Source organism: Schistocerca gregaria, chromosome 1 (assembly GCF_023897955.1).
Source record: "Schistocerca gregaria isolate iqSchGreg1 chromosome 1, iqSchGreg1.2, whole genome shotgun sequence".
Lineage (NCBI taxonomy): Eukaryota > Metazoa > Arthropoda > Insecta > Orthoptera > Acrididae > Schistocerca > Schistocerca gregaria.
Window position 1 is genome coordinate 1,016,771,900 of NC_064920.1, and position 12,171 is coordinate 1,016,784,070.

Genomic DNA, 12,171 nt, shown 5'->3' on the forward strand with positions numbered 1-12,171 from the left:
ACTGTCCAAAACACAAAGCTCTACTACCCAATGGTTATACACTCCTGGAAATTGAAATAAGAACACCGTGAATTCATTGTCCCAGGAAGGGGAAACTTTATTGACACATTCCTGGGGTCAGATACATCACATGATCACACTGACAGAACCACAGGCACATAGACACAGGCAACAGAGCATGCACAATGTCGGCACTAGTACAGTGTATATCCACCTTTCGCAGCAATGCAGGCTGCTATTCTCCCATGGAGACGATCGTACAGATGCTGGATGTAGTCCTGTGGAACGGCTTGCCATGCCATTTCCACCTGACGCCTCAGTTGGACCAGCGTTCGTGCTGGACGTGCAGACCGCGTGAGACGACGCTTCATCCAGTCCCAAACATGCTCAGTGGGGGACAGATCCGGAGATCTTGCTGGCCAGGGTAGTTGACTTACACCTTCTAGAGCACGTTGGGTGGCACGGGATACATGCGGACGTGCATTGTCCTGTTGGAACAGCAAGTTCCCTTGCCGGTCTAGGAATGGTAGAACGATGGGTTCGATGACGGTTTGGATGTACCGTGCACTATTCAATGTCCCCTCGACGATCACCAGAGGTGTACGGCCAGTGTAGGAGATCGCTCCCCACACCATGATGCCGGGTGTTGGCCCTGTGTGCCTCGGTCGTATGCAGTCCTGATTATGGCGCTCACCTGCACGGTGCCAAACACGCATACGACCATCATTGGCACCAAGGCAGAAGCGACTCTCATTGCTGAAGACGACACGTCTCCATTCGTCCCTCCATTCAGGCCTGTCGCGACACCACTGGAGGCAGGCTGCACGATGTTGGGGCTTGAGCGGAAGACGGCCTAACGGTGTGCGGGACCGTAGCCCAGCTTCATGGAGACGGTTGCGAATGGTCCTCGCCGATACCCCAGGAGCAACAGTGTCCGTAATTTGCTGGGAAGTGGCGGTGCGGTCCCCTGCGGCACTGCGTAGGATCCTACGGTCTTGGCGTGCATTCGTGCGTCGCTGCGGTCCGGTCCCAGGTCGACGGCATGTGCACTTTCCGCCGACCACTGGTGACAACATCGATGTACTGTGGAGACCTCACGCCCCACATGTTGAGCAATTCGGCGGTACGTCCACCCGGCCTCTCGCATGCCCACTATACGCCCTCGCTCAAAGTCCGTCAAATGCACATACGGTTCACGTCCACGCTGTCGCGGCATGCTACCAGTGTTAAAGACTGCGATGGAGCTCCGTATGCCACGGCAAACTGGCTGACACTGACGGCGGCAGTGCACAAATGCTGCGCAGCTAGCGCCATTCGACGGCCAACACCGCGGTTCCTGGTGTGTCCGCTGTGCCGTACTTGTGATCATTGCTTGTACAGCCCTCTAGCAGTGTCCGGAGCAAGTATGGTGGGTCTGACACACCGGTGTCAATGTGTTCTATTTTCCATTTCCAGGAGTGTAGTTAAAGTGCAGCTACACACATAGGTCCAGTGTGAGCTGCAATTACAATTACCATATGGCAGCAGTGATTGGTAGACATTTCAATGTGTTAACGTGAAATCAATTGACATTGGTTAACATTAGTTCCTATTTCAGCCACCAGAAGCAAATCTGATGCTGTGAATGCAAGAAAGATGTGTAGAAATATTTCCATGTGTAATGGATTAGGAACAGAATTTGAGCAGAAAAGGTCAAACAGGAGAGAAAGGCATAATACTGATTTTATTATTAACTGCCGTTTACACAAGCTGTTCAACATGAGCACAGAGAGATGATGTATTAATTTATTCCCAGTGTTAATCACATCCACATTAACACATCAGCTTAAGCGTCATGTTTTGCTGCCGAATGATAATTAAAGCCCACACTGGACCTCTCTTAGTAGTTGCACTGCCGTTATAAGCACCCAGTACTGTTAGTTGATCGTTTCATAATCTGATTTCTTTGCATCGCCTGATTTAATCTCACTGCACTCCATTACCTTGTTTTACTTCAGTTGATGTTCATCTTATATCCTCCTCTCAAGACAGTGTCCATTCCATTCCATTCAGATGCCCTCCAGAGGTATTTGTGTTATTTGAGAGAACTACAATGTAATTGCGAAAGTTCAAAAATTTTATTTTATCTCCCTGAACTTGAATTATTCTCTTAAATTGTTCTTTGGTTACCTTTACTGATTGCTCACTTTACAGGTTAAATAACATTAGGGATAGGTCACAACCCTATATTGTTACCTTCTCAACCACTGTTTCCCTTTCATACCCTTCAACTCGTATAACTGTAGTCTAGAAATAGTTTCTATACAAGTCATACAAAACCTTTTGCTGTTTTTTGGATTCTGTCCCTTAGTATGTAAAAACAGAACTGTTAGGATCACCTTGTTGTCCATCTGTCTGTTTGTCCAACTATTAATAAACCTTTTTCTCGGGAAGATGTAGACGTATCAAGTTCAAATTTTTCTCACAATAGTTTTGCACCCACAGCTTTGCTCGTATAGCATGGTGTGAATAGAGTTTTTTCCTTTAATGAAATTTTTATGTTCACAAATCACAACACCCTACAGCTTAACGCTAATTAAGTCTCCAGGAGCATGGTCTTTTCTAAATGTACTTCTGACCAAAGACTGCTTCTGGTAGCTGGAGTCCAAGTTTTTGCCTTTTGTGTTCTTGTGTTGATATTTCCAATGGAACTTCCATACCCTAACACACACTTCACTGAAAATTTTTTTTGATATAACAAAATATTTTCTTCAAAATTTTTTGATATAACAAAATCTTTTCTTAAAAATTTACACCCTTGTTTCAGTCCCATGGGATTGAATTTCCAATAACAGTGAAACACATATACTTTAATTTTTAACAGACAAGCAAAACACAAATTTTCATAGATTTAACTTTGAAAATGTTTTCATAATGAAATAATTTCATAAAACTTTTCATCCCATATTTTACTCCCTAATGGAGCTGAATTTCGAAAAACACACATTTAAAAAAAAAAATTTAATTGAGAACTCAAATAGTTCTTTAATAACAAATTATTTCCAAAAAATCTTTCACCCACTATTTTATCCGCTTAATGGTTGAATTTCCAAAACTGCTGAAGTATGTATTTCCTATTTCTGAGAAACCCAGTACTGATTTTTGTAGTTACGCAACATTGCCTTAATAGCCACATACTTTCAAAAACCCTTTCATCCCCCAGTTTAGTCCCTTTAGGAGTGAAATTTCAAACAATCCCTTCTTAAATTATATCTACATGTAATGTCCACATGCTCTCCAAATTTCAAGTTTCTGTTCTTAGCTGTTCGGGCTGGCTGATGATTAGTTGGTGAGTGAGTGAGTGAGTGAGTGAGTGACTTAGTCAGTGTGAGTGAGTGAATGGGTGAGTCAGTCAGTCACTCAATTAGGACATTGCCTTTTAGATACAGAGATATTGAGGTCCATGGTCCCTTGGGAGTGTAAAAATTATAAGCTTCTAGTCAATGCTGTCCGCATGTTAAGACCCCTTCTTCTCGCGAACAAGTTAGCATATCAAATTCAGATTTATGTCAGTAACTATGGTCTGTGCAATCAAAAGATTTGGCCATTTATATCACATATTTTGATACCAAAAAAACTCACTCATAAAAATGTATAGGTTACTTCCCATTGATCTAGAATCATGAAATTTCGCAAGAAGCAAAGTTGCACAGTACAAGTAGAGGAAAGAATCCAAAAATTGTTAATTCGTTGTTATGTCGCACAAAAGAATACTTCTTTTTAATTTTTCATCTGTCTGTCTGTCCGTTTGTTAAGACCCCTTTTTATCTGGAACAGGTTGGCGTATCAAGTTCAAATTTTTGTTGCGTACTAAAGTCTATGATCCCTTGGCGGTGTAAAACGTTTAAGCTTCTAAGTCCATTCAGTAAAAAGATTTGGCCATTTATGGCACCTGTTTTGAAACTTGCCAACCGATTTATCGGAACCTACAAGGTACTTTCTGTTGACGTGGAATCATGAAATTTGGCAGGAAGCAATGTTTCGCAGTACAGGCAAAAAAAAAAAAAAAAAAAAAAAAAAAAAAAAAAAAAAAAAAAAAAAAAAAAAAAAAAAAAAAAACGAAAATTATTAATATGTAATTATAAGACAAAAAATATTTTTTGTCATTTTTTATCCTTCTGTCTATTCGTCTGTCCGTACGTTAAGACTCCTTCTTCTTGCGAAAAATTTGGCGTATCAAATTCAGATTTATGTCAGTTACTACGATCCATGCAATCAAAAGATTTGGCCATTTATGTCACATATTTTGATACTCGCAAACTCACCTGTCAAAACCTATACGGTGCTTCCCATAGACATAGAATCATGAAATTTGGTAAGAAGTAAGGTTTCACAGTACAAGTAAAGTAAAAATGTCTGAAAATGGTTAAATTGTAATTATATCAGATAAAAAATATCTTTTTGCCATTAGAACACACATTGCATTCACCATCCATCAAAAGCAAAACAGGTGAACATTACGACACGCAAACTTAAAATGTAAGTTGGAGTCATATTTAAGTAAGTAAATAAAAACATTTTATTAAATCTTTCATACCTGTGTATGTAAATCTTTGCTTGCTTCTTTTTGTATGCCTGGTCTAGCATGAGGAGCTACTTTAGAGTTTTTGATATGGTCTTAGAATTCCTGGGACCGATATCTTGGCAATATATGTTGAAAACAGGCAAAAGTAATTGCGCCTCAATTCCCAGGATTGCACAGAACCCTCGGTGACCGTTTTTTATTCATCTTTATTTGTTTTACAAAGTCTCTGCTATCTTCAGGATATCAAAGAACATTTTTCCGCGAACTTATTCAAAAGTTTTCTCTAAGCCTGCGAATGATATAACTTAGATTTGCCTTTCTTTTACCTATCTTGTAAGGTATATCATGAGGTCAGTATTGCCCTTCGGTGTTCCTATATGTCTCCAGATCCCAAACTGATCTTTCCCATTGTTAGCTTGTACCAGTTTTTCTATTCTTTGGTAAATAATTGGCATCAGTATTGTGCAACCATGACCTGCTAAACTGATGGTTGTGTTTTATTAACAACTGTCAGCAACCCTATTTTTGGAATTGTAGTTGTTACGTTCTTCTTGAAGTTGAGGTAAGTTCCCTGTCTCGTATAACTTGCATACCAAGAGGAATGGTTTGGTCATGCATGGCTCTCACAAGGATCTCAATAATTATGGGAAATATGTTCTACTCCAGGGACTTATTTCGTCTTGGGTCTTTAATTGATCTGTCAAATTCTTCTTGGAGTACCATATTTCCAGTCACATCTTCACTTATTTTCTGCCATGTTTCTATACTGTTCCGTTGATGTTCACTTTCAATGTCTAGTTATTCTGTATATTTCTTCCATTTTTCAATTTTATCTCCTTCACTTTTAGCACTGTACTGGCTTTACATCTGAAATTCATACAGCTGTCTCTCCTTTATTAATTAAAACTTATGGGCTAAGAAGCTGTGGCCAAACAGTAGAAATTCGTCCTCCTGACTTTTCGTTGGCAAGTGCGGGGTACATCTGAGGTGAGCCAACGACTGGCTCCTAGGCCATACAGGACTCTTTTGTATAGAGCACATAGAGGGCGCCACCACTTGTCACATAGTCAACAGTGAACCTATCTGTGACTAATATCATTACTCTTGATCAAAGATAATCAATTGTCACTCATTAGTACAAACTTGACTGCCATATCTTATCTAACATTAAGCCTTCTTCTTTTTTGTTAAAATTATTGTAGTTTTTATAATTTTTTATGATTTCTCTGTATGTACATACATAATAATGCAATCTCATAGCTAGCATGGTCTCCTCATTAAATTTTATTCCATGATCGGCATCTTCAAAAACATGTTCTGCTACAGTCGATTTTTTCAGTTTGTCCAGACGACAGTTCATTTTGTGTTTGGTTAGGTGGGCATTAACACTTCTTTTCATTGTTCCAATATAAACCTTCCCACAACTACATGGAATTTTATACACCCCATGGGTTGCAAAAGGGTGTCGTGCGTCTTTTGCTGATCTTAAACATTCACTGATCTTTTGGTGGGTCTGTAGATTGTTTCAACTCGAAACTTGGCCAGAACTTTCCCAATATGGTCCATAATATTGTAGATAAATGGAAGAAAAGCTTTCCCAGCCAATGGTTGTTGTTGTTGTTGTTGTTGTTGGATGTTTTCGGACACTTTTCTTCTGGGATGGAGTGCTTGATCTATCTCATCAACAGCGTATCCATTTTTGTTTTAAGCCGTTTGCAAATGATTTAGTTCCTCTTGCAAATAATCGAACTCAAAGATTTTATTAGCCCTGTCCACCAATGTTTTAATAACAGCTCTCTTCTGTCTGGGATGAGGGTTCAAATCCGTGTGGAGGTAACACTCAGTGTGTCTATCTTTCCTACGTACCCAAAGAGTGACCTAAAGTCCCATCTGCCTGTTTAATTACTGAAACATTCAAAAAAATTAAGCTGCCCGTTACTCGCTGTCTCTATAGTAAATTGTATCTGTGGATTAATACTATTTAAATGGTTCAAGGAACCATTCAGTTCCTCTTCACCATGATTCCATGTCACAAAAGTGTCATCGACCTGCCAATGCAACTTCAGAGGACTTATTGGCTGACTACAGTGCCTGCTGTTAAAAAATTCCATAAAAGAGTAGCAACAGCTGGACTTACAGGGCTCCCCATTGTCACTCCTTCAGTTTGTTCGTAGAACTCATTACTGTACTGAAAATGAGTCGTGGTTAGGCAGTGTTAAAACAAGGCTACTATATCAGTGGGAAACATATCAGCTATGTAAGAAAGAGGATCGTTAATTGGAACCATGGTGAACAGGGATACCACATCAAAACTGACAAGGAAATCACTTGGGCTGTTAGTAATCTCCTCCAATTTTTCAATAAAGTGCATAGAATTTTTACTATGATGATCAGTTTTTCCAGTATATGGTTGTAATGAGGAGGCGAAAATGATAGACTACTATTGGGTAGGGAATCCTTAGCATTCACTTTGAGTCTCAGCCTTACATAGCCTATATAATCTAGGAGGGTAAGCTTTATTTTGCAAAGATATTTTTTATCCTCTGTAGGAATGGAAGACTTTTTTTACTAAATAATTGGTAACTGTTAACACTTCTGTTGCGGGATCCTTATAAGTGATAGGATCCAAGAGATCACTGATCTTCCTGTGGTAGTCTTTACTCTTCAACACAATGGTAGCATTACCCTTATCAGCAATAATTACGATAACATTCTTATCAGCATTAACCTCATGTAATGCCGCCTTTTCTCCTTGAGAAACATTACTGTTGGGTGGCTTAGCTTAACGTAGCATCCTGGCTGTTACCATCCAAACGTTGTCAGAAGGATGTGATGGTAACAGACAAATCCCTGCATCTATATTAGCTACAATAGCCTCAGTGGAGTAATTGCAAAATTTCCTTCTTCAAGAGGACAGAAATTTCTTCCTTAGATAATTCTCTTCTGGACAAATTAGTAACCGAATGGGAATTGTCTGTAACTAGTGTTTCCTGTCCATCCTTTAGTAAATTATCAAATTACTACTTCTGCCTATTAGAAGACACTTCCACTCTAAGTTCCATAGTTCCAAATTTTAGCCTATCCAACTTATTTCAATAACAAAACTCCATTGTATTGCTAAAAAATAAATGGGAATTTAACAGAAGACTGCTACTTACTGACAGTCCTCGATGTGTTTGGTGACTCGGCTCCTGTAGAATCGCCATTTCCATATGTAAATATGTATAGTTTGCTTGCTCTGAATGAAACAATCCTTTCACCTTCAGAAACTTCTGAACTGTCCTGGTGTCACAACAACAGAGCAAAAAAGTGAGCATGCAAAGCTCTCCAGTCGTCATACAGTAACAGACATACCCTCTCGGGTTGATAGAATATTATTGTACTCGCTGCTGATAAGGGGAATGCTACCATTGTGTCGAAGAGTAAAGATTACAACAAGAAGATCAGTGACCTCTTGGATCCTACCACTTACAAAAAGTTGCAAAAGGATCCTGCATCGGAAGTGTTAACAGCCACCAATCATTTAATAAAAAAAGTCTTCCATTCCTACAGAGGATAAAAAATATCTTTACAAAAGGAAGCTTACCCTCCTGGATTATACGGGCTACTTAAGATTATTGAGCCTAATGTTCTACTGAGACTGAAAGTGAATGGTATTGGATTCCCTACTCACAGAAACACTGATCATCATATTAAAAATTCTATGCACTTTATCGAAAAGTTGAAGGGAATTACTGACAGCCAAGGTGATACACTTGTCAGTTTTGATGTGGTATCCCTGATCATCATGATTCCAATTAACAGAGCTCTTCTGTATGTAGCTCATGTTTCCCACTTGTTTCAACATTGCCTATCCATGGCGTATTTTAAGTGCAGTAATGAGTTCTATGAACACATTGAAGGAGCAACATTGAAGTACCCTCTAAGTCCAGCAGTTGCTAATCTTTTTATAGAATTTTTTGAACAATAGGTGCTGCAGTCAGTCAATAAAAGTCCACTGAAGTTATATTGGTAGGTGGATGACACTTTAGTGATACGGAATCATGGTGAAGAGGAGTTGAATGGTTTCTTGGAGCATTTGAATAGTAATTAATCAACAGATACAGTTTACTATAGAGACAGAGAGTAATGGATGTCTTAGTTTTTTGGATGTTTCAGTAATTAAACAGGCAGATGGGACTTCAGGTCGCTCATAAGGTGTGTAGGAAAGATAGACATACTCATCGTTAACCTCCATATGGATTTGAACCTTCACCCTGTCAGAAGAGAGCTGTTATTAAAATATTGGTGGACAGGGCTAATAAAATCTGAGTTAGATTTTTTGCAAGATGAACTAAATCATTTGCGAATGGTTTAAAAAAAAAAAATGGATATGCCGTTGATGAGATAGATCAAGCACTCCATTCCAGAAGAAAAGTGTCCGAAAACATCCAACAGCAACAACAGTCCTCGGCTGGGAAAGTTTTTCTTCCATTTATCCACAATATTATGGACCATATTGGGAAAGTTCTGGCCAAGTTTCGAGTTGAAATAATATTCAGACCCAACAAAAAATCAGTGAATGTTTAAGATTGGCAGACACACACACACACACACACACACACACACACACACACACACACACAGAACTTCTACTGTTCGATCATGACCTTTTAGCCTGAAAGTTTTAATTAATGCAGACACTGGCCATGAAAGTCTACACGTTCTGTGTCTCCTTTCTTCAAAGGGGTTTTTAATTTTCCTGTTGTTGGAATCTGTCTTACCTCCTAATCATGAGTGCTTCTACAGCCTTGAATTTGTCTTTTAGGCGTTCCTGCTTTAGCCATTGTGCACTGTATGTCAATCTCATTTCTTAGTCATCTGTATTCCATTTTGCCTGCTTCATATTCATGAAATATCTTTTAGTGATATTTGCCTTATGGACATAAGGCTGTGGTCCAAGGCATAATTCTCTGCCTAACATTTTGTCTTCCAGTGCTGGAGACATCATCACAGGATTACCCAATCCAGAAAGGAGTTTAATTTCGAACAAGGTCAGCAGTGTGTAATCAAACAATGGTCAATTAGTGATACCATCAGAAAAAGGTGGTGGTGGAGGAGGAGGATTGAAATTAGATAAGTCGTAGGCTTTAGTGCTAAATAAAACAAATAGTGCCAACTCTTTACCACTTCAAGCTCCATAACTTATGTCGGTGTGACTCTGCAGTCTGATGATGTCACGAACTAACTATTGCAAAAAACATGTGAACAGTTGAGATTGCTGAGCTTGTTTGAGATGGATCTGCTTTCTCAGTTGTTAAAGTCTTCACCATTGGAAGGCTCAGTGTTGGACAGAGAATTATGCATTAGACCGTGGCCTTATTCACATAAAACAAATATCACCACACACACAAATATAACACACATACTGGGCATGAAAGCCTGCATATTTTGTTGTGTTATCCAAGGCTTGCTATTGGCTCTTGTCTTTCGCCCTATGTGCTCCTCTACAGCCTTCACAATTTCTTCTCTCATTGCTACCCATTTGTATTCTGTTGTATTTTATTCCTGTTTGTCAGTTGTTGCCTAATGCTTCTTTTGAAATTCTCAGCATTTTCTGTGTCTTTAAGTGTATCCATGTTTCATACCCTTAACTTTCTGCCTTTCTGCAGTTCTGTCAGTTTTGATTTGCGGTTCATAACCTATAAATAATGTTCATGTTCCAAATCTGCCCTAAAAACATTTTGCAGTTTAAAATCTGGTTCCAAAATCTTTGTCTTACCATTGTATAACCTGTCTGAATCTTCTAGTGTTCTCTTGCCTCTTTTTCCACACACCTCACGTGCAACTTTTTTTGTGATTCTTAAACCAAGTGGTGGCAACAATTAAATTGTGTTCTGTGAAAAATTCTGTAGGTGGCTTCTCCTTTCACTCATTTCTCCCAGTCTTTGTTTGCCTCTTTTCCTTTCTCTACCTTTCCTGTTACCGAATTCCAGTCCACCATCACAAGTGAAATTTTCACTTAACTAACCAAATACTTTCTCTTATCTCATCAGACATTGTTTCAGTCTCTTCCCGTCAACAGATAGCAGTCTGAGCCCCTCCTTTGTGGTCTCATATTACCATCCATCTGATTGAACCCAGGATCATATTGTGAGCCACACAAAAATTGCATTTACTATTGGGTCATGCCAGCTCGCCTAGATCTCCCTGCTTTATCAGTTGGGATTTCGTTGAAATTTTATGTCAACATTCTTAAATGTCCCCAATGAACTTTGGCAAAGTTTAACATACGACAAAGCAATACTGGCTGTGATTTAGTCACTTGTTCGACTCCATGCACCACTTTGTGCAGAGAAAGCTCATATTTCTGGCAAAATTGAGCCGCCATGCCTCAAGCAATATTGTGTTGAAAGAAATTAAATTTGGTCATCTTGTACAACCTTATGCTTTCTCTTAAGAGTAGTAATGTAAAGAATTTTATGAGCCAAATTCATGCAAAAAAAAAATTAGGCAGAATCGCCCAAAGTAATCAGCGCCGGAAAAAATTTTGCGTCTTTGGGCTAAAGGTGTGATGGAAGTGAAACTTGGCACATAGCAACCTAACAACTCAAGGTTCTCGAACATAACATTTTGATTATGTATAACTTTCTAATACTGAATAAATTAGTGTGAAGTTGAAGATTTTGTGAGAAGGTAAAAAAAATCCGGTATTCTTGACTTGATTTTGCAAAAAGCTGTGTTCTAAAAAGCTCTTCAAACTGGGCTCATTAGAAAGAACATGGTTTTAACCACAAAAAAGTGTATTCTGTTATCCAATTTGTGCTAACAATGCTAGATAATATGAATCAAAATTGGTTGCAAAAATGACAGCGCGAAAAAATAGCGAACTTTGTATACTTCTATCTCATAGACGAAACACATGCTTAACGTGGAACTTAATAGGCCATAGCTTCGTAGCAGAAGGACGCGGAATACAAAATTACATTCACCTGCTATTTTTCAATAGTCTACAAAGCGAATTGATTTTTGCGAAAAGGTGAAAATAGGATATATTCAACACTTCTTTTACAACCTTGGTTTTTGTGTTAAAGCTTCAGAATCATTCTCATTTGAACACAGTGTGTTTTAAGCCCTCCCCTGAACAATGTGTTTAATTCCCAACATGTGCTAACAATGCTACATCAATTGAGGCAAAGTAGCCAGAAAAATTAGGCTGAGATTAAAGTTTTAACTTTGATTTCTTATTGCAGAAATAGATAACATTCAGTCTATTTTTAGAAAATGAGTTTTCCATAATTGACTTCAGACTAAACACAGTTTGAAAGAACATATTTTCGAGCATCCAGAAATCACATGTGATCTTCCAGCACCTGAAAATTACCGTCAGATATGAAGGAACGTACTACATTTCTGCAACCATTTGTCCACGATTTGTTGCATGTGGCTTTTGTTTTCAAGCTGACAAATAATATCTCACTTTGTGGTGTTGGTCCTTGGTGACATTATCACTACCGGTTCAAGAACATGAACTGGGAACTCTGTCGTCACAGTTGGAGATCTTCTTCAAGGTTGTCAAGCCTTTATTTTTGTTTGTTTCTTAATTTAAGTTCCAAAGTCTGCTTACA

The 12,171-nt window shown here is 38.8% G+C and overlaps 1 protein-coding gene across 3 annotated transcripts in view; it reads left to right on the plus strand.

The window, feature by feature from the left end:
* Positions 1-12,171, plus strand: part of LOC126278912 (uncharacterized) — a 124,921-nt gene that overhangs the window by 44,544 nt on the left and 68,206 nt on the right. The gene's annotated exons all lie outside the window — the stretch shown is intronic.